Source organism: Bactrocera tryoni, chromosome 1 (assembly GCF_016617805.1).
Source record: "Bactrocera tryoni isolate S06 chromosome 1, CSIRO_BtryS06_freeze2, whole genome shotgun sequence".
Classification (NCBI taxonomy): Eukaryota; Metazoa; Arthropoda; class Insecta; order Diptera; family Tephritidae; genus Bactrocera; species Bactrocera tryoni.
Window position 1 is genome coordinate 24,782,734 of NC_052499.1, and position 23,348 is coordinate 24,806,081.

The 23,348-nt window shown below is 35.2% G+C and overlaps 1 protein-coding gene across 6 annotated transcripts in view; it reads left to right on the forward strand.

The window, feature by feature from the left end:
* Positions 1–23,348, forward strand: part of LOC120772612 — a 133,179-nt gene that overhangs the window by 46,045 nt on the left and 63,786 nt on the right. For 2 of the 6 annotated variants that reach the window (XM_040101338.1, XM_040101330.1), the window contains 2 exons: positions 1,735–1,784; positions 18,702–18,738. The gene's annotated coding sequence lies outside the window, so the exon portion shown is untranslated. Of the gene's footprint in view, positions 1–1,734; positions 1,785–7,975; positions 8,158–10,481; positions 10,546–18,701; positions 18,739–23,348 lie in introns of those variants that run through there. The other 4 variants (XM_040101370.1, XM_040101346.1, XM_040101355.1 and 1 more) reach the window with 3 other exon arrangements.

Sequence of the window (23,348 nt, forward strand, 5' to 3'; positions counted from 1 at the left end):
TTAGATCATTCGGTCTAAGAAATCTAAACTACCATATGATATATGCTGAGAGCTAACAGTTTTTATGAGAGTTGCTATCTTTTTGCCATATTTTCTTCTGTTAAATTAATTAAAATGAAATATTGAAATAATAACAATAATTCTAACGAGCTTAGAAGAATTCCTTGAGGTACTATATTATTTGAAAAAAAAGGTTGCCACATTTTAGAAATTTAAAAAAAATTCTAAGATAAACGATTTCATACAATAGAATTATGCAAGTAATGAGTTTATGAAAAATTATTGAGGTATTATTTGAAAAAAAGGTTGCCACAGTTTGGAAATTTTTTAGAAAAATGTTTTAATATCAACGATTCCAAGCAACAGGATTATGCAAGTAATGAGTTTATGAAGAATTATAAATTATAATGAAATACATTAGCTTGTGCTCTCATTTGCTTCCGGCAACCTCTGCTTTATGTCTCATTGTGAAATTATTGTAATCTAAATACATAGTATGTTGTTTGTAACTTGTTCTTTACATGCCTTCAACTTAATCTCGTTTCCCAAACGCTTTGACCCACGTTGCTTTGTTATAAACTCGCTAGCAGCATTGTCAAGGGTTAATTGCCTCATATCACACACACACTTTACATGGAAGAAGAAGCCAAAGACCAAACACGCCACAATATTGTTTATTAATTCTATTTCACTGTGTTAGTGCTATTCTCCTTTAGTCTAGTGATCCAAAGCATATAATTGAAATTCCAAAATCTCACATTTTTCTAAGCTGAGGCTCTGCCCGTGGCAACGAGTTTCGGTATGATTAAGGTTAAGTGTAATTAAATCAAAATGTGAAGGTCTGCTTGGTAGAGAGTGGTAAAGCGCAGCTTATACTCAATAATCACGCACACATACTTATGTATTCACATCATATTTACATATGTATGTAAATGCAGAGTTACATTGTGTTTAGAACTCGCGTTCGATTCTTCGCTAAACACGACACAATCAGACTGCAGCTCAAGTGCAAGTTTCGTATTTGAGTCTTAACTTGCTTCTCTATTCTTTAACCCATGCTACTTCATGATTCGATATTCAGTTTTATTATTATTATTTGTTTTTGGAAATTCCTCAAATGCCGCAGCTGCTTAAGAAATTGAAAAATGATGCATACAAGCCAAATTCTTTAATAAATTTTATTGCTGTTTTTGTGCTTTTGATTATTGTTAGTTGTTGTCTTGTATGTCAATCTCCATTAGTAATTCTTTTTCTATTTCATTTTGTTTATACTTCTTATTTTGTATACACGCTACTAAAACTACAACGTTGGCTGGCAGTAAAAATGTATTGTTGTATAGTAGTTGTTGTAATTAATTAAAAAAGTTTCCAATGCATACATATTATACATATGCAAATATACATATATACTTTTGTTGTTGTTTTACTATGTAAACAGTGTGTTGCTTTGAAATACTTGTTTCTTGAATATTTTCAATTTAATGAGTTTCTTTTATTGTTTAAAAGAACTATAAATTGTTGTTGTTGGTGAGATAATGTGAGATACTGGCATTTGGAAAACATTTCAAGTCTATTTTACTGTTAATTGGAGTTAGAACTGCACCTCCACCGAATTTTTTAGTCTTATTCTTTTAAAGGTTAGAAAAATAAATAAAAGTTTTACAGAAAAATATTTTATAAACAAAATTACAGTTTAAACACAATAACTAAATATAATTTGTTTTTTATTTTCAGATTTTCCACAATTTTCTACATCATCACAGTTAGATTTGAAGTCAACAAAGGTATTTATATATTTATTATTAAAAATATTGACATTTAAGTGACTATATTTAAAACAAATTTTTTCGCAAAAGAAAGAAATAAAGTGGTTTATTATTCTTCATTTGGGCATAAAATTGACTTTATTGACTTCAACGAGAACGCAGCTATGGTATTCTCGCTTAAGAAAAAATTGAGGCGGCACGATCTTGGTGCCCACTTTATGTCATTTCCACAAGAGAAATCTATACATGTTCTCAGTCGCTAATTTTTATCTCAATATTAAAGTTTTTCGAAAATATACAAACCACTAGCTCACAAACCGCTCAAGAAAACGGGTTCTAATCCGTTTTTTAAGAATTAAGTTAGTTAAACCATATAGTAATACATATGTACATATATTCGTACATTTTATCTCGCCATGAAACAGTTTTTAACTCTTTTCTCTTACGAATTCTCTAGGCATTTAAAATTGCTACGTAGCAAAATGAGTTTGATGAAGTTCTAATTCGGGACTTTATTTTTGAAAAACTTTCAAGAATTCATATCAGATAAATTTGGGTTCTGCATTCAAGTTCAAATAGTATATAAACCAGTGATCTGTCAGCGGATTGGGGGGTGACAGGCTTTAGTTAGAATATCGTACCTTTCTTCGTAAAAAACATAAATACAATGGCAATTAATTAAGAATTCTTATTAAGACTTATTTGCTCACCGAAGTGTTATCTCAATAAATCCATTAATTAATGCGATGTGTGGGAAGTGGCACCATCTTGTTGAAACCAAATGTCGACGATATCACGAGTCACTAAATAGTTGGTTATCATGGTGCGATAACGGTCTTCATTGACGGTTACGTTCTCAAAAGCATCATTTTTGAAAAAATATGGACCGATAATTCCACCGGCCTATAAACCACATCAAGCCGTTGTTTTTTCTGAATGAAATGGCAGCTCTTCAGGTGGCTTTTCGTCCATAATGCGGCAATTGCGGCTTGTTTACATACCCGTTGAGCGAGAAAAGGGACTCATAACTGAACAAAATTCGGTTCGAAAACGTCGGATCTTCTTGTAACTTTTCAAGAGTCCATAGAGCGGAGCGATGTAGGGAAAGTCGGTTCTTGCACAAGCTGTATTTTGTATGCTTTCAATTTAAGATCTCCACGTAAGATGTGCCAAGTCGTTCCATACGTCAGTACAAGTTGCTGCGAACGGGGTCGAATCAACTCTCCATGGTCTTCGTGTACACCCTTAGCTACGGCTGCTATATTTTTTTACTGCGTGTTGAACGTGGTCTATTCGATCGAATATTATCCAATAATGGATGTTGGGTCTCAAGATGGGTAATGGCGTTGCAAATACAATAAAATACTTGTAGTACACTCAGTACGCCGATTATGTTGACCATAAGTTGAGCGAATTTTCGTAATAAAGTTTAATGAATTGTGAACCTTGTTCAGGCGTAAGTCTTTCCATGATGAAATGGCAAACAATACTGAACAAAAATACGTATTGAAAAAACCACCTGTACCTAGATCGCTCTAAACTTAGTAGCATCTCTTGTTACCATCTCTTAGGTAAGATATAATGGAATTTCCTGTTTTTCCCAATAACCCCTGAAATATTGCCAGCTAACTGTTCGAAATTATATACAACGTGCATATAAATATCTACCATATATGTGAGCGATTCATATAGTAACGAGGTCAGACTGTAGTTTTTGTGAAGTGCATAAAGTTCATCGTGTTTGAATTATCTCCTTCTAACTTTCCGATTTTCTATAATTGCTATTTGGTGTATGGCGTCCATTGAGTTCTGGTATTCCAATGCTCTCTCTACTAGAAATTTACACAAAGATTAAACACTTAAACAACTAAAAATCATAACAATAAAGTGTTAACCCTACAAGATGCGCTTATCCCTTCGAGAATTAATGAATTCCCTTCATTCTAAATTCGACATTGCACAATGAGACTTACGTTGGTTACTTTCTTCAAGGCATCGCAAGCAGATAAGCCGTCTGATGGGTAGTTCATTGATCTATAGTGCAGTGACCTTTTCTTTTTCCTTCGTTATGTAAGCACGCACCTTTTTCATAATATTTTCCAGTAGGAAAACGCGCTTTAGGCATCTTTCGTTAAGTGTCTGCAGTCTTGGAACAGATTTAAGAAAATCGAATTACAAAATAATTAACATTTCAAGTGTTAGGAGGCACACCGTTGGCTAAAAAATTTTCTTACATCACATTGTGTTTCCTTTTTAATTAGCCTATAATAAATGATGCAGCTAGGAACCATGCAGATTCAAAGCATATTCCGACAAAAGCATAATAACCACCTATGCCGATTTATTACTTAAGGCGCTTCTTTCAACATTTTAATTGTTAGCTTAGACAATGTCCATACATACTTAGGTATGTATATAATCTATGTTTATCTCACTCTTCATCAATTATTATCGAAATTGAAAATATGTTTGGTTAGTTGTGGCCATGTGTGGGTTATCTTTCTTTGAAACGGTGATTAGAATACATTTCCGTTGTAACTTTAATACTAAATTGGGTTGAACAACATTATTTTATTTTAGATTTTTGATCGTGTGCTTGTTGGTTGAAAGAGTTTGGGGAAGCGGTTCATATTTTGTTCAGTAGAATCGTTCCCATAATTCTATTTTATTCCACTTTATAAGTATTGTATATGATCCATATATATTTATGTAGTCGGAATTTATATTATTTAATATATTCTCACTTAAGAAAAATTTGAGGTGACACGATCTTGGTGCCCACTTTATGTCATTTCCACAAGAGAAAGCTATCCATGTTCTCAGTCTCTAAGTTTTACCTCAATATTAAAGTGTTGAGAAAATATACAAACCACTAGCTCATAAATCGTTCTAGAAAATGGCGGGTTAAACCAAAGTTCTATACAAACCTTTTTCCGTACTTTTGAACTTCCAAAAAGAGAACAAATAACAATCAGCATTTAATTATTATTTGTTGTGACAGTTGTCTGCAATGACGATTGTGATCACCATAGCTAGATTCCTAGCTCCAACGTATTTTTCTTATTTCGAGATGATTTATTAAAATTTCACTTTTTATTGGACATTTTATGCTGAAAACCGATACGATGTTGAGTTCTACCCTGTAAGCTCCATATAAACATTCCCACTCATTTGAATACATATATGTAACACGGCTTATAACGTTGGTCCGTTGTGGTACCTAGAACTTCTATAAAATGTTCAGTAAGAACTTCTGCGATTGTGGCAAGATGAACTTTGCTAAGGGGAAGTACTACAGTAGATCTCCTACGTTCTCTGCATGGCTAGAAAGATCTCACAGGCGCTCTAAACACACGCAATATTGTACTTCATTAACAACAAGGTGTCTGGATTCACCTAGGAATACCATCTGAACTTAGTATTTTTTTTTAATTTTTTTGTTGTATGTCTTACCAGTTATGTATGGGTAAAATATTCGTCAATATATGTACATAGTTTGACTGAAATAACTACAATGTGCGTTCCAAAGTAAATAGGACTTTTTGAATCTAGCGCCCCCTTTTGGCGCCATCTAATGTCGACTGGTGCGTTAGAATCTGCTATCTTTAACAATTTTCCAGTGAGAATTTCATAACATTTCATCTATTGGTGTAGTGAAGTTATTGCGTTTTAAGTGTCAGTATGTTTGTGTTATTGGTGCGAAAATGAGCTTCGAACAAAGAGCCAACATTAAATTTTGTTTTAAAATTGGTAAAACTTTTACCGAAACGTTTCAAGTAATGAAACAAGTTTATGGCGATGATTGCCTATCCCGTATCAGAAAGCACGAGTGGTTTCAACGTTTTCAAAGTGGTCGTGAAGACATAAATGACGATCATCCGTGATCACTGAAAATTCCATCAAAACTGTGCGTAAATTCATCAAAAATCAGCCGAAATCATCGTTGAAATTAATGGAAATGGAATTGAAAGGTGTGTGCACGGCTTGTTCCGCACAAGTTGACTGAATAAAATAAATTTATTTTGTTTTTAAAGTCCTGTTTACTTTAGAACGCATCTTGCATAGGCATGAGCGAGAGAGGAAACTTGTTGAATAAAAGTAATAATGTAGATCCTAATATATAAGACGAGACATTACTATTTCTCAAGTTAAAGCCAGAGCTCAAAATCTCGTATTACTATTATTTTCAAAACTCCACAAAAACCAGCGGTTCATGTACTACATATATATATTCACGGGGTCACCCGTCTAGGGTCTATTAAATAACAGCTGTAAAGCTGGATAAATAAGACAGTGGCAATCACAATGTCGGGACGGACATATGGAAATGCTTTAACCCTATTAATAACATATCGGCGTATTTATCGATGTAGCTTTTCGGAACTGGCGTTGATAATTAAATAGGGAGCACGCATAAATCAGAAAATACGAGGTGTGTTCAAAAAGTATCGCGAATTTTGAATTTTCGCGGGTTACGTATATTCGAATTTCGAATTTTTTGTGGCGTTATGTTGGCACTCATGTCTCTCACTTATGCCGACAAGCTCGGCCATTTTGAATGTTCAAACAGCATCGGATGAACATTGCTAATGAAATGTTAAATTCTGTCCGCGACGACCCAAATTTGCCGCAGAGGATCATAACTGGTGACGAATCGTGGGCTTATGGTTATGACGTGGAAACCAAAGCTCAATCATCTCAATGGAAGCTGCCGCACGAACCAAAACCGAAAAAAGCGCGCCAAGTTCGGTCGAATATGAAAGTTTTGCTGACAGTTTTCTTCGATTGCAGGGGCGTGGTGCCTCATGAGTTCTTGCCACAGGGAAGAACGGTCAATAAGGAATATTACCTGCAAGTTATGCGCAATTTGCGCGAAGCAATCCGCCAGAAACGCCCGGATGTGTGGAAGAACAAAAATTGGCTTTTGCACCACGATAACGCCCCTGCTCACACATCGTTGCTTGTGCGCGACTTTTTGGCCAAAAACAACACACTAATGATGCCGCAGCCACCGTATTCCCCAGATCTGGCCCCCCGTGACTTTTTCTTGTTCCCTAAACTGAAGAGGCCCATGAAAGGACGACGTTACGCTTCTCTTGACGAGATAAAGACGGCATCGAAGGAGGAGCTGAAGAAGATAAAAAAAAAAAATGATTTTTTGAAGTGCTTCGAAGATTGGAAAAACCTTTGGCACAAGTGTATAATATCTCTTGGGGATTACTTTGAAGGGGACAAAATAGATATTCATGAATAAATAAATAATTTTTGAAAAAACACAAAATTCGCGAAACTTTTTGAACACACCTCGTATGTATAAGGTACAAATGAAGGAGGTGTGTACTGCAACAATTATGATGGGGTCGGTGTGAGCGGTAGTGAAGATTTTTTCTGCTACCATGTGCATATAAATACATTTATACCAAGTCTACAGTAACAATAACAACAGCAAATGGACCAATTAAATGGGCGCTTGGAAGCTTCTTTCTAATCGATTTCCGTGGTTCTCTGTGTAAGAAAGGAAGTTGGTTTGGAAGAGAACTGCTTATGAGGTAATAACGAAGGTGGCCAAGTCAGCAGGGCAGACAGACAGACAGGATTAGGTGCTTGAAGTGGTGCCAAGTAAGTGCTTATTTAAGTCTGATTGCGCTATTAGAGCTAACAAGAAATATGCATGTGCGTGTACGGAAATAATTTGTGAGAGTCAAAGAACGGATGCAGTTGGAGTTGTTCATGAGTGTGAGCTGTTCGAAAATGCACCTATCAATGTGTGCATGTATAGGTGCCTCTAATTACCGCAATAATAAAAGCCACGGTGTAACAACAAGCAGCAATGAAACAGATAACCGCTGCCGGCGTATAATAAATAAACTGTATGTAGTGCAATTGAGCAATACACATTGAATTTCTATTAGAGAATTCTTTCACACACACATACATGCATTCACTTGGTTGCCGTTGGGCTAATAAATACCTGATAAAAAAAGTTTGTGCAAGTCGAGGGTTAAATGGCAGGCAAGAGACGCAAACATATAAGAGGAGAGAATTGAAACATTGAAAAAAAAAAATAAAACTGAAAATAAAAATAATAAATGAACAACATCTACGTACTAAATGTCAAAGTTTGTAAGAAAGTAATTACAAAACAAAATTTTCAACAAAACCGCTTCCAAATTCTCGACAATGCGTTAGAAATTAAAGAAAACTAGTCTTTCGCGTGTATTTGAAATAATCTGTGGATCACAGTAAAAATAAATTGAGCCGCTTTGGTGCTATGTTTCCCTTAACAATGAGATTCGCTCTGTTGGATGCAGCATCTGATTTGGTTCTACTCGGCTTGATTGCTATGTTTTTGGCGACTTTGTTTCAGCTCGTGAAATTGGTGGTCGAACAGGTAAGAAAAATGTCTATTCATCCGTTAAATTAAATAGAACTTACAATGTTCATTTCGATTTCTCACGGAATGCTGGTGTAGTTAAAGTTCTGTACTATATTTTCGTGGTGGGCCCATTCGCTTCCCGGTCTCGTTGTACTCCTTCTTGGTTTATGAACAGACGATGCCATGATTTAAACGAAGTCAAAATTTGTTATTGAATGTGTTGTACAGTTCGAATACATCTCAGCTCTGAACATTCTTAAAGGGTTTTGGTTGTAAAACTTTTGAGGCGGTGTACATTTGGAAAAATTTCGATTAATATTCTGACTTTAAGTATCCAACTTTGCCCAATGCCGCTAACGAGTCGCTTGTGTCTATTAGGACTTCTACTTCTGAAGTTACTAGAATCATAAGAGACCTAAATCTGAAAAAGGCAATAGGACAAGATAATATTACTCCAAAAATGCGAATTGAGTTACCAAATATTGGTATAACTGTGCTCTCCATGCTCTTTAATGCAATTCTAGGTTTCGGATACTTTCCAACTTTGTGGAAAAGTCGCAGATGATAAATAAAACTGGGGAAGACTTAAGGTAGTAGCCTGGTAACTTGGGTTCAAAAAATCGAAATTTTTTCTTTGCTTAACTGGAAAGTGCAATATCTTGAGAATTTACTGTGAAAATTTCAGACAGAAATTCGAAATATTGCGGTTATAACGAGTTTCCTAGAGCGCTTTGGAGTCCTCTCTCTCGGATTGTTGAACTTAAAACGTGTCTTTCTCAAAACATTGTTTTTGTGGTCGGCCCGGGTCCAAACTTTTTTTCTACTGAACCGAATAAAATGACTTTTTTTTTAAAGTCCGCCATTTTGTTATTTACCCTTGAAATTTAACTACAGTTGTTCCGACCAGAATGGCATGTCTATAGATTAAGAATAATCAAGAATATTTGATTTCAGATAACATCAAGAGCCAAAATCACCCGGGCCACACACATGCATTTTTTTTTGAGTTTCCTACTTCGAGTGACAATAATAATAGTAATAAAGTATTAAATTTTTTCAAATAAATTTTTTTTTTTTAATTTCAATATGTAAATAAAAACACTCTTAATATTCAAGATAATTAACTTTTATTTTCCTATAAAAAACCACCCCCCAAAATATGCAAAAGTTACCAGACTACTACCTTAACACAACCGCCAACCTACAGACCAATAAGTCTCTTACCTCGTATTTCTAAAATATTTGTAAAAGTGTTACTACCAAAGATGACGCCTTTCCTCCACGAAAATAATTTAATCTCTAGTCCCACCGGGTTCTTTTTCCTAGGCTCCACGTGTCGTACAGTTATAAATAGCGAGCATAGCCTTGGTGCTTTTCTGCAATATTAATTTTGGTGGTGTTATGAGCGGGTTGATATAATATATCACAGGAACTGCATTTTTCCTTAGAGTATCAAGCTCGAAACACAACTCTATTGTGGTTTGGAACAGTGTAATAAAATACCAGGAACGGTGTAAATACCAGGAACGGTGCAACATTAAACCCTTGACCTCGTTAGAAGTTATTGGCATTGCTTGAACTCTATTTTAAATTTAATAAATTCTCTCCAATTTCATGACATTTTCACAATGTTTTGATGATGAGATTTTTGGTTTCTCTTAACACTGCTTAAATTTGAAAGCATTTTGTAGAAACATCTAATACCTATTCACAGAGTTTCATTAGTACGCATGCAAACGGGCTTACGGCGCAGAATAGTCGAAATGTCAAATTGTCATAATTTAGGTCAAAGATTTCAGCTTACTCGAAAACAACTGTTGTTTCTTCATTGAAAGTGTTTATTTAAGCTTTTCTTTATTGGCACAGTTGTTCAAATATTTGCTTGCTTTATGGTAGTCTTTGGGCTTGACAGCAGGGTGAGAACGAGAACGTTTTCATTTTCGTTGATGTTTTCTATTTTTCGAAGTAATTTGAGAAAGTTTTACTTGTAAGTACTATTTCGGTTAAGCTCTCTATGCTACCAATGCGAAGTGAGAATCCTATGAATCAGCTGTGGTGTTTCTTCATTAGTTTCTGAAATAATCTATAACTGAAATTCGTTCACAATTTTGGTTTACTTTAAAAATTTTTTTTGAAAGTTATTAACCATAATTATTTTACTCTTCCAACATGTTGCAACAAAGTATAATAGTTCCGGGGCTTTCATTCTTGCAAGTAGCAAGAGTATGAAATGTGCGGTTTTACCCGAATTAGCCCTTGCTTACTTGCTATTAATTCATAACATGTAGTAAAACTTTATGCTAATTATGTTTCTAAAATCAATATTCTCTTCCTTTCAGTGGCCCTTTTTATGTCCAAATTTGATATGCCCGTTTATTTCCTGTTTCATGAAGATAGATTAAGGTATTTGTTGTTTTACTAGTCGGCATTGCAGCCGTGATAATTATTGCAGTTATTTGAAGTTTTCAATGTCAGTAAAGTTGTAGTACAACAAAACTATAGTGCTTTTCCTTTAGCCTTTGTTTACTTTTCCCTTTGCCACATATTATATTTGTAATAACAGATTGCTATTGTGTTGAATATAAGTATGTATTTATTTGGATTTATAATAACTGTATTAATTCTCTTAATTGTGTGTTATTTCGCTAATTGTCTGGTATGTTGCCACTGTACAACAAGTATTCGAATATTTTGCAAATTGTTGTATGTAGTTATAGATATTTTGTATTTAGCTGTGTTTGGTTTTGTTTTTTGAACTTACATTGACGAGCGAATTTTGTTCTAAATTGAAATCATTACGTAGATATTCCAAAGTCAAAATTGTTAATGAATTGCGTTTCTTCATGAAAACTGCGTGGCAGTAGTGTGTCTTGGGTGCATTGTAAATGTTAGGAGGACGCTCTAAGTCTAATGAAACCCTTGCAGGGATTGCAAAGTTTTCTGAAGCCCTGACAGCTGTCATATTACATATGCATACTTGTGCAGGTGGAGAAAGAACTCATTCAGCAGTTTGATGGTCCAAATCCAAGAGCTGAGGGTACACCAAGTGAACCTTCACAAGATTAAGATTGCCTCTGCCGAGCTTCTTCTAAATTTAGAGAAATGGGGCTACGACGTGGTTTCAGTCCAAGTTGCCGGACCACTGCGGTATATTTCTAGCTGAGGTCTTTGATATTGCGAAATCCACGGAGCTGGCCTTTAATGTACCTACAGGCAATTCCATAGTCAACATCTAGCAACATTGCATTTTGGCCAAAAGTGTCTGGGGAAGCAGGGCGGCAGTGCAAGGTTTTGCCAGAAGCAACTGCACTGTTACTGGGGCATCGAGGGCAATAAAATAGTGGACGAGATTGCCAAAAATGGTGTATGGTTAATATCCGAAAACGAGATTAACATTGGGAAATCCATGCATTATCTATACGACGATCTCGACAGAAGCATGGTAAAGAAAATCAAAACCCGATGGAATGATCTACTTGGGCGCAAAACTGCAAAATCATATGCAAAACGGTAGTTCAGAAGTATACAAAATTCCTATTGGCACTTGATCGTTGAGACTGTAGGAATATGTGGGGAATACTAACTGGTTATTGTCTGGTGGCGACACATGTCCGCAGGTATCCTAAAGCACGACTACTCCTCGTGGGCTTAGCAACTGAACTCCATCTCGTATTGCAAAGGACCAAACTGGTCTATGAGTGGCTTATTGGCCTACCAGATTAACCTAACCGAATCTAATGGCTGCGTTCTTAACTCTTTCAAATTTATGTCATGCCTTGCTCCAGCAATTTTTCGATTTCAGATTTTAAAAATCTACAAGCCACCGAAATTCAAGTAAACTCAGTCTTATATTCAGAAAAGTTTGTCAACATTTTCAATGACTCTACATAGAAAGATAGAAGAGAGAATCATGTGGTCATGAAATTTTTACCTTGGGCATGCGTCAACGAAGCAGAGAAACCCTTCTACATTTACAAATGTAAATCGTGTCAATGTGTGACTAAATCGTTATACGAGTATTACAACAAAAAAATAATTTTTAACAGAATTACCCACATGGCCAACCACTTTTACTTCTAGTTGTGCTCAACAAAATAATAAAATATTGTGAAAATTTTCAGCCATTAAAACAATAATAAAGAATTACAAATATAAAAGAAACATTCAAAAACAATATAGAGTGTGTGGAACCACTTGTAAACATGGCATACAAGTGTCTGCTAACCTGTTTAGGGCAATTAACAGAATCGCTTTTTCCCACTGCCACGACGGACGCCACCAACAAAGGAAGTCGGTGTGAAGCGAAGAGAGCAAAACGCTTACATGTACCCACTATTTGGCTGCGAAAACAAAAAAGAGAAATACAAAACTTATTGAATAAAGACAGTTAAAAAGACCATATAGACAACAGCAAAGGGGCAGTAGACGGAAGGAATGCTAAGCAACAAAAAATGTGTATAGAATAAAAGGAAAAAGTTTCGTAAAAATATTTTGTGCTAAAAAAGCAACAGCCAGAAATTTATTTAATACAGATGGGTATGTGCGCTTCATGCGCGTCTCTACTTTAATTTCTTCGAGATGCTGCGCTGGATAAAAGATAAGCTCATCACATGTGAAGGTGCCTACAGTCAGGTGTGCAAAAATACGAACCTGTTACTACTCCACGATAGTTGGCGCAGTTTGTGGGCTCTCCATTTTTGTGGATTGGATAGAGCGCACTTAAATTCCAATCACCGGGCATGCTTTCGTCAAAACTTATTGGAAAGCCAATTAAAAATATCATCATAGAAAGAATATTTTAGCATGACACATTGCAAAGAATGAACCAAGTGTGCGCACACGATAACTTTCAAACCATGTTTTGTATATACCAAAACACACTTTCTTTATTGCTGTAGTAACCGCTTATGCGTCGTTTTTTCTTTTCGCAAGGTGGCGCTAATTGGAGATTCGAAGCGAAGCCAGGTCCTTCTCCATCTGATCGCTCCAACGGAGTGGAGGTCTTCCTCTTCCTCTACTTTCCCCGGCAAGTACTGCGTCGAATATTATACTTTCCGAGCTGGAATGTTTTCGTTCATTCGGACGACATGACCCAACCAGCGTAGCTCTTTTAATTTGCTGAACTATTTATGTCAATGTTGTCGTATATCTGATACAGCTCATCGTTCCATCGAATTCGATATTCGCCGTGGCCAACGTGCAAAGGACCATAAATCTTCCGCAAAACCTTTCTCTCGAAAACTCGTAACGTCGACTCATCTGATGTTGTCATCGTCCATGCAGGAATAATGAATGACTTATAGAGTTTTGTTTTTGTTAGTCGAGAGAGGACTTTACTTCTCAATTGTCTACTTAGTCCGAAGTAGCACTTGTTGGCTAGAGATATTCTGTGTTGATGCTAGTTCCAAGATAGACGAAATTATCTACGACTTAGAAGTTATGACTGTCAACAGTGAAGTGAGTTGATGACAGGCGATATTTCGTCTTGCCCGCGTTCACCACCAGAACCATTAGCTTCGCTGCCTTATCCATTCGGGAGAAAGCAGAACTAACGGCGCGGTGGTTAAGGCCAAATGATATCAATATCTTCAGCATACGCCAGCAGCTGTACACTCTTATAGAAGATGGTAATCCTGAATTCGTTTGCCATGGTCGTCATCAAAAGAAGAGTATCTTATCCAAGCCTGTCGATTAGTTTTCATTGGTGGTGTTTTTTACGTGGACGGTCCCAAATCCGGCGCACAACTCTGTGGAGGGGATGTTTTGCCTTCTCACTTTAGCTTGCATTCAAACGGATGTTCTTTAGTACCCAGAGGATACTTACGTCTAGGATCGGAAGTCGTGAGCTGCTTGAGCCATATGTAAAAGATTCGTTCCCGGCCACTCTCAAGTGAATGGCGATTAGAGAACCTTCATCACTTGCGTGAACTTCTACACATGAATCCATCCTCCAAAACACTATACCATCTCTATAATAAGTGCGAATGTGCGAGTAAAGTTTAAGAAAAGTTGCGACTTGTATTTCAAATATGCTAACTTTGTGTAGCACAGTTTAAATTTTTATTATGAATGTTCTGTTTTTACGATCACAACTGTATATAGTATATACATATTTACGAGTCTCAGCGCTTCCAATGTAGCCATTGAGCGCCATTACCAGCCTAAGGGGCACGACGCTGAATGCGACATTCAAGTGTCTGTCCATTGTCGGAGCCTTGACTGCAACAATTGCCCTTATTCTTTACGCTTGCGCACTTCATGCACTCTACCTTCTGCGCCTCATCACCTCTGCGCCGCTGCTATGCTTTATATTTGTGTGTATATGTGTAATAGATTATTATTTCTTTATCCCATTTTTCATGCCTCACCTCACATTCCGACGTTGTCGCCGCGTTCTAGACACTATCTCAGCGCATTTACCGTGTCTAACCTCTTTGCGGCCGCATTGTTGCTGGTCTGTGGTTTACTTTTCAAGTGTGGTGCTTTTGTGCTTTTGTTTGTGGCTGCACTGCTTGCGCCCTTTCTTTGAGATCGTTATCGTGTGTATGTTTGTAACATAATTATCAGCGTGTCTTCTATGTGGAGGCATACTTTCTAGCATTGCTTTCTGGAACGACCTTTTTTTATTTTCTTTTAATTTTTCACATTTTTATTCGTTGACTTGTCTATACTTGTTTTCTTTAACGCTTTATTTATTCTAAAAATATTGAATACAAAGCGTTTCAGTTGCACAAATGTTTACAAAGCGTACACACATGCATACACATCTCACTATGCGCCCGAAAAATGCTTCGCTTGCCCCGCTTTGGGCAAAACTTCACTACTTATTAACTGATTTGCTTTTCTCATAGCTTCCAGCTTAATTTTCTTTCATTCTGCTGATTGATTTTGATGTCTTTTCACCAAATTGTTTTGATTTCGGGTATGTGTGTGCGTGTGAGCAGCTGGGAAATAAAAATAGAAATCAATTTTGTTTTCATTTTCCATCACAAATAAATAATTATCCACTAGAAAAATGAAGCTTTGTGGGTCCACTGCCACAACACGTTTCGCTTTTACCCGCTGCGCACATAAACATTCATACACACACGCGCTTGCCTTCATTTCGCCCAATTTGTGTTAAACAATTTATACAGGAAGTATTTTCGCCTTAGCATGGGTCTCGTTTGCTTGATTGCTATCATTTCAGACTCATTGATATCCAACAGTTAATGTTATTATTTGTTATTTTTTCTTGTTTTTGTATCCAATGAGCAGAAAGTGAAAAACTCTCACTTTGATTTGTAAAATTTCTTTTGCCGTTTCATTTAATCGTAGCTAGTTGAGCATTACAACAAAAATAGACCACCTGCTTTACCCGGAAGTTGATTTGTAGAATATATAAATGTCTCTAATTTATTATACATATATAAAAATGTAAGTTCAGTCGCTGAAATTCACATACATACGTATGTATGAAGCGATTGGCTAACGAATTTGGATATTTGCAGTAAAGGTTTTAAGAGCTTCACCTTAATCGCGAAAAAAATTGTCTTTAATCTTTTGTGAACTTTAACCGATAGTCATTCTACCGGTTAACTTTTCCAAAATTACTCTCTTTCTTTTAACAGGTGATCCAAGTAGAGGTACTTTTATCAATAGCCATTTTTTGACAGATCACGCGTAAGTCGTGTCAAGCCGTTGTGTTATTTTTGTTCAATATTATTTGACATTTCAACATGGAAACATTTATGTCTAAACAACGTTTCCAATTCGCCCAACTTTTTTAGGAAAATTCACTTTCTGTGAAGAATGTGTTTCGCGCGCTTCGCTCAACTTATCGTCAACATAATCGGCCTGCTGTGCATACTATTCGCCATCACCATCACTCATCTTAAGACCCAGCATTCATTATTGGATGATATTCGACGAATAAGCCACATCCAGCACGCAGTGAAGAAAATATAGCAGTCGTAGGTGAGAGTCGATTTGGCGCCGTTCGCAGCAAATCGGACTGAAATATGGCACGACTTGACGCATTTTACGTCGAGATCTTAAATTGAAAGCGTACAAAATACAGCTTATGTAAGAACTAAAGCTGTTTGATCTTCCCAAGCGACGTTACATCGCTCTATGGGCTTTGAAACGTTCCAGGAAGACCCGACGTTTTCGAGCAAAATTTTAATCAGCGATTAGGCCCATTTCTGGTTCAATAGGTATGTACACAAGCACAATTTGTCGCATTTGAGAGGTAGCTGTCACTACAACTACAGAAAAAAAATGATTTGGGTGCAATCATCGGTCGATATTTCTTCAAAAGCGATGCCAGTGAAAACGTAACCGTCAATGGCGACCGTTGTCGCGCCATAATAACCGACTATTTCATGCCTGAAATTGAGTTCGTGATCTCGGCGACATTTGGTTTCAAGAAGACGGCGCCACTTCCCACACATCCCATCAATCAATGGATTTATTGAGAAAACACTTCGGTGAGCAGATAATTTCACGTTTTGGGCCGTTCGATTGATCGCCAAGGTTGTGTGATATCACACCGTTAGACTTTTTCTTGTGGGGATATGTAAAGCCTAAAGTTTATAGGGACAACACCTCTTCGATTCAGGCCTTGGAGCAAAATATCACGTGTGTCATTCGGCACTCGAAATACTCGAACAAATCAACGAAAATTAGACGCAGCAGATGGACCATCTGAGACGTAACCGAGGGCAACATTTGAAGGTCATAATTTTCAAAAAATAAATGATGAAGAATGTTCTTTCGAATGATAATAAACCTTCCCCATTAACTTTGAAGTTTTTGTGTTTTTTCTATAAAAAAGTAGGGACCTTATTGCCTATTTGAAACCATAACCGCGCCAGTCAGTAGTGAAGAAGTCAGGCCGGGTAAAGCAAAATTTTATAGTTTTTCTAGTCGCGAATTGTGGGCAGTGTTGTTTAAAGGTTTCATCCCGTTTAATAAGGTTACAATATAGCAGACACTTCTGATTCCACCAAATAGGCATTATGAATATTCGATCGTTGGATTGGCTGGTTGGCCAGGTTTCAAACACACATTCTTGCACACGGAATATATCAGAATATATTTTTTATCCGTTGCAAAAGCTACTTTTTATGGCGTTCAAGCAGCATTTCCGACATGCAAAATCATATTTCAGCGACTAAGGGGGTATTTTAGGCATTTTGTAAACTAAGATAAAAAAAATTAAAAACATTTTTACTATCTATTTTTTTTATGTTTTTTATTGACATTTTAATAATATAAAAAAAATTGCAAGAAAAAAAAACAAGATTCGTCGAGATACGGGCCGGTAGAGTGGGGGCTTCCAAAAAACGGTGCCTCCTGGTTGACGTGATTTCAACCTTTGTAGAGCTTTAAAACACAAAAAACAAGAATATTCTTCATTAGTAAGAATGTCGTTAAAGGGTTGACCATTTAAACAAAAAAAAAAAACAAAATGGCGTCGACTTGAAAAAAAAATTTTTTTTACCCAATTTTTTCGACATTTTCGAATTTTTTCGACATTTTCGAATTTTTTAAAAATACTTCAAATCAAAATTTTTGGAAATCCAAGGCAGACACGAAAGAGCATTGTGTAAAGAAGATATATACACGACACGATAGAGAATTGTGTAAAGAAGATATATACCAAATTTCAAAAGGATTCGGTTAAGTAGAACTTGAGATATCATGTCAACCACCTTAAAAAAAGTAGTTTCGAGAAAAACGCGTTTAAAGTTTAGGAGACAATTCTAGTGAACACGGACGCCATGTCACAAAATCGGCTGTATCTCCGAAAATAAGTCGAATTTTGAAAAATCCTTCCAAGGTCATATTTTTGAAAGTCTAAACTTGCAAAATATGCAAAAAAAAATCGATTTTTTCAAAATCCTAGACCAGAATACACCCTTAATAGCTTTTGAATGCCAATTGTTTTTAAACACTTTGAAAGGGATGTGACTCCCAAAAATTCTGCGAGCTCTTCATGTGTTTCACAATCATTTTCATATACATTCATTACTTCATCTTCAAATGTTTTTGGTCGCCCAGGACGTTCTTCGTCCTCCAAATATCGAATTTAAACATTTTTTTAGCTTCTGTTGAACTGCGCAGTTTTTTGTTCTCAAAAGGGAGAACAATAGCTTTGTCCGTTTTTTTAATGTCACTTGATTCCTGCCTCTTCCCGGCTTGTTATCTGCGTTCCCAGTTTCTCCATAATGGTCAGAATACCTTTTTACAAATACCATATACAACTCGTAATTAAATACTTTGCATATTTTCTAATACTCTAAGAAGAGCTAAATCGATTAGCATTTTATTTCAGGATAATCTGACTATCTAACGGGTATTTGTGACTTAATAACATTACTACTGTAAGTGCAATCCCTTTAAAAACAAAAAACTACGGAATCAGATAGAATATTATCTAATTTATATAAACATCATTCATTGCCTATAAACCGTTAATTTTCTATTAATGCTTTTCGTAATAAAATTTAAATAAATTTCTTCATATTTTGCCATAAAGCCTAACCGCTAACCATTTAATTTTTATGTCTTTACAGGTCAGCAATAAAAGCGTAATGAATCCGCGATAAACTCGTAAGTTTTGTATTTTATTTAACATTTATTACTATATTTGATATATTTAAATATAATCAGCACACTTGCTTCATTTCACAAATATTAAATTTGTATCATCCAAGCAGATAAAAACAGAAAATTTTTATATAATGGATGGTTTATTGAGCAATGTTGCCATATTAAGTAATTTTGAGTGAATGTAAATAGTATCAAATTAGATGCCATAAATATTCATTTCCATTACACTATGCATCAAACTGGTAGTGCTTGTTTTATTGATAGAGTTAGCAAGAAGATCCACAAACTTAGGCTTTCTTCTTTACCTCTTAGTCGAATAATTCAAATTCTTTCAAAAATCGATTCCACATGAATGGCTAATGGCTCGATTTTTTAAAATCCCACCAAAATTTAACTCTTGGTGGGGATCAGAGCTGACAGTTTTCACAAAATCAATATAAATTGTTTGGAAGAAAATTTAAACTATTTTCAATGTGATGGACAAAACCCATTAAAACACGGCTCATTTGTTATACCAGAAAAATTGTTGAAACTGCGTTATAAAACCAAGAAATATCGCTGAACCTATCACAAATCTGTTGGCGCAACTAGTTTTGATTGCTGCCAATTTGCAGAAATATTTGACTGAAGGTGCGTCATTCAAGATGTTTAAACTCTAGCTTCGGAAAAAACCGGAGTTCAGAAGAATATATCTTTCTTCAAGAAAACTTTCACAATTGCCGTTCTTAAAAATGTTTAGTCTCACAACTAGAGATAGGGATCTGAAATTTCCCATACAGCTGCCATACAGCTGCCATTCAAACTGACCGATCAAAATCAAGCTAAAAAATTGTTCCTTAATAAATCACCTTAATTCGACTTGAGCGTTGATTATTTCCACTGAAATCGCCAAAGTACTATTATTTGAAACTATAAAGTAAGTTCGGTTACTTTTTCGGCAATTAAGAATTGATTAATGTAATTAAGAAGAGAAATGCGGAAATACTTCTGCAGCCTAAGTAAAACTGTTACTGTCTCCACGTCTTCTTCGTTGTATTAATTTAGCTATAAACACAATTATGTCGCATAAGAAATATAGATATACGTCAATTAAGCAAATAAATGTGTAAAATGTTGTAAGTAGCGTAAATATTTGGAAATGTTTGCGGCAAAAAAACGACAAAGTGTGCACTCAAAATTACCTAATGGCAAATTTGATTATAATTTTCGCAGCTTAAGATAATCGAAAACTTTACGAGTAAATAACTGGATCTAAATATATATATTTTATAAAATTGTAGTAAAAGCGCACTTCAAGTGTAGTTATGTACATGTGTATGGGTGTGTGTTTGTTAGTGCATACCACAAATTTTTATTGCAGGATTATGTCGCTTGGCTGCATACAAAAACGTTATTAATTGCGGAAAAGTTCAGTGACTGCCAATTGCGAATTTGTCAGCCGTTGCACTTTATGCAATTTATGTAAGCGAGTGCGGAAATCCAACGCCTGAGGTTGGTGCAATTCAAATCACTCCAATTTCGGTGCAGCAAAGTATTACCATTAATTATAGAGCAATTTCGCTCCAAATACCTGTTCATGAATTGTTTGATTTCCTGTTTCTGATTTCGTTTACAACATTACGCTACGCAGCTGTATATATGTATGTATAGGTATATTATATGTATGTATTGTATATATATAAAAATTATATATGCAAAATTTAAATAAGTTAAGTTCTGGTAAAAAAAACAATTCTTTACGGAAAGAACGAGTCTTGGTTAAGGATGTTTTAGTTAAAACCTTAACTTAGAACTTGGACGAAAGAAAAAAAACTGAAAATTGCATTTTGGGCAGACATTAAAAAAAAAAAAAAAAATTCAGTGAAAATTTCGCGACATTTTTTTTCAAATAGTTGGAATCGAACAAAAAAATGCTTCGCTCAAGTCTTTGAAAGTTATATGTTAAATATCATGAAAAATTTCATGAAGATCGGTTGAGTAGTTCGGAAGAAATCTTGCCAACCGACTTCAAAAATACAATTCCGTTGTTTTTAGAGCAGAAATGTTTACTTCTTTCTATTTTGGAATGATAGTGCTAATAATAAACGAAGTCAGTTCTATCTTTCAAACTTAATCCTAAAATCATAAGCGCGAATCAAACTTCGAAAAAACTTTGAATAAACAATTTTCCAATTAGATTTTTCCATATAAAATGTATTATACACGACCTCGTTAATGAACTCAGGCTATATTGACAATGCGACTGAGGAGATCCATGAGGTCAAATGTTGAACTACGAAATATTTTACTTTAAATACATTTTGTAAGTCTTATATAATATAGATTATTTTAAGGTGTTAAAAATGTATGTTTGTTGCTCAATGTTTTTTGAAATTAGTTAAATTAGTTTGAAGTTCGTTTTAAGCACTTCAACAAAATATTCAGCATAGTTTTCGAATGGAGAAAATTCTATAATACTCTAATATGCTACAAATGAATAGTCAGACTTTTATTATTGATTATTGCGTTTGTGTTTGTTTACTGATCACTTTTCTTTCTCCTTTGTTCATATGTTTGCTATAATGATTTCCTTATTGTGGAGGTAATACAAAATATATAAGTATGTATGTATTTGTGAATTTCTAGTTTTTTCTTCATCTTTTTTCTTGGAATTCAAGTTATACAAATGACTTACCTTTATTCCTTTAATCTTATTCACATTCCAAATCAACAGACGCATCGATTGAATTTTAGTATGCTAATCACGTCGCTCACCAACTCAACGCCAAGTCATCAGACTCATTGATCTTCCTTATTTAAGCATTACCCAGTAAGCTTTTTAGTTTGAGAACAACTTAAGCCACATTTGATATTAAGTAGCTTTCTGACAAAAATGGTAAAAAAAACAATGAGTAAGGAAGGCTTAAGTACGGGTGTACCAAAATGAAAGTCCGAGAAATTCCTTTAGGAAAATATGGGAGTTGGGATAGTATTGTGTCAATTTTATTTATTTTTTTGCCAATACTACATACTATTAACATGCCACATACAAAAAATAGTTTCCTGGGTTTCATTAAGGTGACACACACGCCATACCATCACCAATCATATGTTATTCAAGTCAGTTTTGATACACAGAATTACCATTGGGTGGAAGAGATTATCACTGAATTTCTATTATATTTCCCATATATTGATTGAAATTTTCGGTCAAAATTCAACTATAGTTACGGGGGTCCACTAATTCGGTACCTAAGGGCTTGAACAGTTTTGCTTGGATTTGGACAATTTTTAGTCATAGGGTGGCATTCTTTAAAGGAATTATTAATGCAAAGTTGTATACCGGCAATTGCTACTTGGTTTGTATGTATATTGGAAAGTGAAGAATCAAATGAAATTTAAAATTTTGATGGATAAGAAGTAGGCGTCGTTGTACTCCAATTTCAACCATTTTCACACTGTGATATAAGTCAGTGAGAGGAATTCCACGTACTAAATTTAGTCGCGATCGGTCAGTCGGGTCCCAAGATATGTGATTTCATTTAAAAGTGGGCAGTGGCACGCCCATCGACTCATTAATTCCTCAATATTTTGAGAACAAATCGAGGAATAAGCTTTGAGATAATATATTGTCGAAACTTAACTTGAATTTATCGAACTTTGTAATTATTGTTTGTTGTGTTTACGGGGTTGCCATATCTATATATGTTTACAATATAGAATACCAACAAATACATACATACATAGTTTCATTAATTTTTATAGCCAGTAAACTTACATAATCATGCGATATGTGGCTCCGATAGATTTTGCTTTTATCATAGAACATTTCTAAATTACATACATACAAACATACTTATGTATGTGTGTGTTCAGAAAAAAGGCTTTTTCAAAGGCGTACGCAACTTTTGCTGCTGCCATCAACACGCTTTGTAATAAATATCACAGAAATGGTAATGAATATGAATATACTTACATACATATGTGTTTTCTTCACAATAGTCTCTACTTTATTGCCTCTCTACTCCTCGTATATACATATGTTTGTATGAGTAGTGACCATATTGTATTTCTATTCCTGTCACTGAGTGTTCCAGCTCATCGCTCAATATTTTTTATCGACTTCTACTTGTTGTTGCTGCCGCTGCGCATTAGCAGCTAAATTAATTTAGTATGCTGACGCCTATAGACAAAGCTTGTTTTGTTGTGGCCGCAAATCGTGGACTCTACGTGAACAGTAGTACGAGCATATAACATAGTTTATGTATGAAGAGATGCCCGACTGGCTGGCCAGGCTCCAATGATTCCATTTATCCATATAAAAACATATATATCTGCAGGCTGTACATATGTATATATATATACAAGTGTATGTACATGCATCTTCCATCTGTAAGTAAAAAACTTGCGCTTAATTTTGAAAAAGCAACTCGATATGACAGCGATAGTTTTATTTTACTATCTTTGTTTGTTTATTTTTCTTTTTCCTTTTTTTGTTGATTTGTTGTCATTATTAGCAAAATATTTTATTGAATTTTTTGCTGGTTTTCATAGTTTTATTGTTTATAATTTCTTCTCATGTTATTTAATGTTTTGTTTTCGTGCTTTCGCTGGTTAGGTGATGTAAAAAG